The following is a 5,494-nucleotide window of genomic DNA, read 5'->3' as shown; positions in this document are numbered from 1 at the left end:
CGCTCCGCAGGCGAAAACTTTCTGGAAAAAAAGGCACACGGTTTCATCAAAGAACCATCAGAATTCCTCTGAGACAAAACGGCCCCTGCCCCAATCTCAGAAGCGTCAACCTCAACCTGAAAAGGAAGAGAAACATCCGGCTGACGCAACACAGGGGCAGAAGTAAATCGGCGTTTAAGCTCCTGTAAGGCCTCAACAGCCGCAGAGGACCAATTCGTCACATCAGCGCCTTTCTTCGTCAAATCGGTCAGGGGCTTAACCACACTGGAAAAGTTGGCAATGAAACGGCGATAAAAATTAGCAAAGCCCAAAAATTTCTGAAGGCTCTTCACCGATGTGGGTTGAATCCAGTCATGAATGGCTTGGACCTTAACAGGATCCATTTCTATAGATGAGGGAGAAAAAATAAAACCCAAAAAAGAGACCTTCTGAACTCCAAATAGGCACTTAGACCTCTTCACAAATAAAGCATTATCACGAAGGATCTGGAATACCATCCTGACCTGCTTCACATGAGACTCCCAATCATCGGAAAAAATCAAAATATCATCCAAATACACAATCATGAATTTATCAAGATAATTGCGGAAAATATCATGCATGAAGGACTGAAATACAGAAGGAGCATTAGAAAGCCCGAAAGGCATCACAAGGTATTCAAAATGGCCTTCGGGCGTATTAAATGCAGTTTTCCATTCGTCACCCTGTTTAATACGAACAAGATTATATGCCCCTCGAAGGTCAATCTTAGTAAACCAACTAGCCCCCTTAATCCGAGCAAACAAATCAGAAAGCAAAGGTAAAGGGTATTGGAATTTGACCGTGATCTTATTAAGAAGGCGATAATCAATACAGGGTCTCCCATCCTTCTTGGCAACAAAAAAGAATCCCGCTCCCAATGGTGATGAAGACGGCCGAATATGCCCCTTTTCCAAAGACTCCTTGACATAACTCCGCATGGCGGTATGCTATGGCACAGACAGATTGAAAAGTCGGCCCTTAGGGAACTTACAGCCAGGAATCAAGTTAATAGCACAATCACAGTCCCTATGTGGAGGAAGGGAACTGGACTTGGGCTCATCAAATACATCCTGGAAATCCGACAAAAACTCAGGGACTTCAGAAGAGGGGGAAGAGGAAATTGACATCAAAGGAACGTCACAATGTACCCCTTGACAACCCCAACTAGTCACAGACATAGATTTCCAATCCAGCACCGTATTATGTTCCTGTAACCATGGAAAACCCAGTACAACAACATCATGCAAGTTATGCAACACCAGAAAACGGCAATCTTCCTGATGTGCTGGAGCCATGCACATGGTCAGCTGAGTCCAATACTGAGGTTTATTCTTGGCCAACGGTGTAGCATCAATGCCCCTCAAAGGAATAGGGCTCTGCAAAGGATGCAAGGAAAAACCACAGCGCCTGGTGAATTCCAAGTCCATTAAGTTCAGGGCAGCGCCTGAATCCACAAATGCCATGACAGAAAAGGACGATAATGAGCAAATCAGGGTCACAGATAAGAGAAATTTAGGCTGTACAGTACTGATGATAACAGACCTAGCGAACCTCTTAGTACGCTTAGGGCATTCAGAAATAACATGAGCAGAATCACCACAGTAAAAAAACAGCTTATTCTGACGTCTGAATCCCTGCCGTTCTGCTCTAGTCAAAATCCTATCACATTGCATAGGCTCAGGACTCCGCTCAGAGGACACTGCCATATGGTGCACAACTTTGCGCTCGCGCAGGCGCCGATCAATCTGAATGGCTAGAGACATAGATTCGCTCAAACCAGCGGGTGTGGGGAACCCCACCATAACATCTTTAAGGGTTTCAGAAAGACCCTTTCTGAAAATTGCAGCCAGAGCATCCTCATTCCATTTAGTGAGCACAGACCATTTTCTAAATTTCTGGCAGTATAATTCTGCCGCTTCCTGACCCTGACATAGGGCCAACAAGGTTTTTTCTGCATGATCCACAGAATTAGGTTCGTCATACAATAATCCGAGCGCTTGAAAAAATGCGTCTACATTAAGCAATGCCGGATTCCCTGATTCAAGGGAGAATGCCCAGTCCTGAGGGTCACCACGCAGCAGAGAGATGATAATCTTAACCTGCTGAATGGGATCACCAGAGGAACGGGGTTTCAAAGCAAAAAACAATTTGCAGTTATTTTTAAAATTCAAAAACTTAGATCTGTCCCCAAAAAACAAATCAGGAGTAGGAATTTTAGGCTCTAAAGCCGGAGTCTGGACAACATAATCCTGGATACTCTGTACTCTTGCAGCAAGTTGATCCACACGAGAAAACAAACCCTGAACATCCATGCCAGCGCCAAAATCCTGAACCACCCAGAGATTAAGAGGAAAAAAAAAGAAAACACATTCTGCAAAAAAAAAATGGCTCAGAACTTTTTTTTTCCTTCTTTTGAGATGCATTTAATTCATTTTTGGCCAGTTGTACTGTTATGAACTGGTGGTTTAGGAGCAACATGGGACGAGCTCTGGAGGAGGTGGTACCTGTACAAACCGCAGTTCCTGAGCTTATCACAACACTAGAAGTAGCCATGGGATGTTCCTGTCACTCCCTAGACACCTCGTCACAGCCGGAGGATAACTACCCCTAAAGATGGAAACAGGAAAGCTATCTTGCCTCAGAGAAAATCCCCAAAGGAAAGGCAGCCCCCACAAATATTGACTGTGAGTGGAGAGGGAAATGACATACGCAGAATGAAATCAGAATGTAGCTAAGGAGGCCAGTCTAGCTAGATAGATAGAATAGGACAGAATACTGTGCAGTCAGTATTAAAAAACTAGAAAAATCCACCACAGAGTTTACAAAAATCTCCACACCTGACTAAAGGTGTGGAGGGTAAATCTGCTTCCCAGAGCTTCCAGCTAAACAGAATAAATCCATGTTGACAAGCTGGACAAGAAAAAACATAGAAAGAGCTGAACGATTAAGTCCACAATATGTGGACAGCAAAAGAACAAGCAAAGACTTATCTTTGCTGAACTGGTCAGAATATCAGGGAAATCCAAGCAGAGATGTGAATCCAAGCAGGAACCATTGACAACTGGCCCAGGCTGAAGGATAGAGCCAGGATAAATAGCCGAGCCAGAAAGACGATCAGTGGAAGCAGCTGCTGACTACTAAATCCAAGGAGCAGCAGTTCCACTCAAAACCACTGGAGGGAGCCCAAGAGCAGAACTCACAAAAGTGCCACTTACAACCACCGGAGGGAGCCCAAGAGCGGAATTCACAACAGGAGCCCTATGGACGTGGTTGGTGTATAGGCCAGGAGCTGTTCTCTGAGGTTCACTCCAAGCGTACAGCAAAATATAATGTGAGCAGTCCTGCAACCATTTTAAATGGAATCAGAACTGGTATCTGGACAGAAACCTGCCAGACATGAGCGAAAAGGACAGACTTTTGGTATATGCGGTGTCTGCTTCATAGATGTCTATGGATACAATACAGTATACATCCAAATTTGCACAGAAAAATGTGGTGTGAATTGAGCCTTATTTGTATGATTTCGGTAATTTTCGCATATAATAAAAAAGTAGCTTTTGGTATTTTAAAACAATCAGAAATAATCACAAACTGTAAAGCAAAAAATAAACTACTCCATATCTGTGTCTCTGAGTAACAGTCTGGTTATAGCCCAGGCTGGCTGCAGGAGATAACAGCTGGGTCCCGGCTATCAGATCTGCTTTCACCCTGACATTTAACAGTCACAGAAGCAAATTCAGCTGTATCTGGCAATTCTCACACCAGCATAGAGAAAGCAGGGGTCCGGTACACAGATCCATAGGCCCCAATTCATCATTCGTGATTTATTGAAGTTACTTTTCTTTTTTGGTTTGGTAGCATTCTCTGACATTTTTGCGCCAAATTCTTCAAAATGGTGCACGCTGTTCATAATTTTGGCCCAAAATTAAAAATATTCTTTCATTTGGTCTTTAACAAGAACTTGCATCTTTTTAGAGACAAATGTTGAAAATCCTTTAAAAAGTCACAAAAGTGTGCCAAAATGAAAACTCCTCCAAAAACCTTACTCCAGACAGGGACTCGAGTAAGATGAGCCCAAAAAATACACAGCTCAAATACATTTCCTGAATCTGTCTAAAACATCTGGATAAGAAAAAGAAAAAAAGAAAACTTAAAAAAATGGCGCAAAAGGAGGCTTCTCTCCTCCTGGAGAACGATGCGATTGGCAGTCCAAAATCAGGCATGTGCGCTCAGCATCTCTCACCACCATTACTTGGCCGTCACCCCCTACACATTAGACAGCTTAACCCTTCGATATCTGTGAGCTCAGCCGACATTAGTCCAATATGCATGGGGGCATTAAAAGAGACATCTGACGGTGTTCAGACCAGCACGCTTTCATTTTTTATTTCACAGGGATTTCAACATATAAAGCCGATTTAACATCCGTGTTTCACAGTCCGAGTATGGAGGGGTTTTTTTTTTGCATATGAGTAAATCGCCGGTAAAGAAAAGACGTTCTGGCCAAACACTGATGAAAATCCATCCATTTATTTCACGTACGAGAAATAAAAACTTCTACCTGAATGAGGCCTAATAGATCAGACCACACCATGATGCACGGAATGGCCGGAGGCTCTCCACACCCGAGCGTGGCCGCATCATACATGTCTACGCTGCTGTCATGCTTGAGACAGGAGAGTCGTGAAAAAAAAAAGCCACAGTGCATTCCCATGCTGTACTATTTAATGTATTTTTATAATTCTATTGCTTTGTAACTTGCATCAACCCACTGTACTGTTTTGTACAGATAGTAATCTACTAATTACTTATACTGATATAAAAGAATATATAACTGATATTTATCATACATATGTATCACTGCATTCATCGTGTTATAAGAGTATACCCCACACAAGGGATATTGGGAGCTACATACAAAATGGAATCAAAGGTAAATAATATTCAATTGCTATCAAACACTGTGTCCGTATAATCTATTTGGACTTATAACCTTTTATTAATAATATGGCCACTACATGCCAAGATAAAAGCAGACTTTACAAAGCAGGTAAAAGTGCTCATGTACATGTGACATTTAAATGGGGACTGGTGGACCCAATGGGACTGGTGGACCTACTGTGACATTTAAATGGGAACTGGTGGACCCACTGTGACATTTAAATGGGACTGGTGGACCCACTGTGACATTTAAATGGGATTGGTGGACCCACTGTGACATTTAAATGGGATTGGTGGACCCACTGTGACATTTAAATGGGACTGGTGGACCCACTGTGACATTTAAATGGGACTGGTGGACCCACTGTGACATTTAAATGGGACTGGTGGACCCACTGTGACATTTAAATGGGACTGGTGGACCCACTGTGACATTTAAATGTGGACCGGTGGAATGGGACTGGTGGAACCACTGTGACATTTAAATGGGGACTAGTGGGCCTAATGCAACCAGTGGAAGGGGACCAGTGAT

Source organism: Ranitomeya variabilis, chromosome 2 (assembly GCF_051348905.1).
Source record: "Ranitomeya variabilis isolate aRanVar5 chromosome 2, aRanVar5.hap1, whole genome shotgun sequence".
In the NCBI taxonomy this organism is placed as follows: domain Eukaryota; kingdom Metazoa; phylum Chordata; class Amphibia; order Anura; family Dendrobatidae; genus Ranitomeya; species Ranitomeya variabilis.
Note: the sequence above shows the minus strand (reverse complement) of the source record.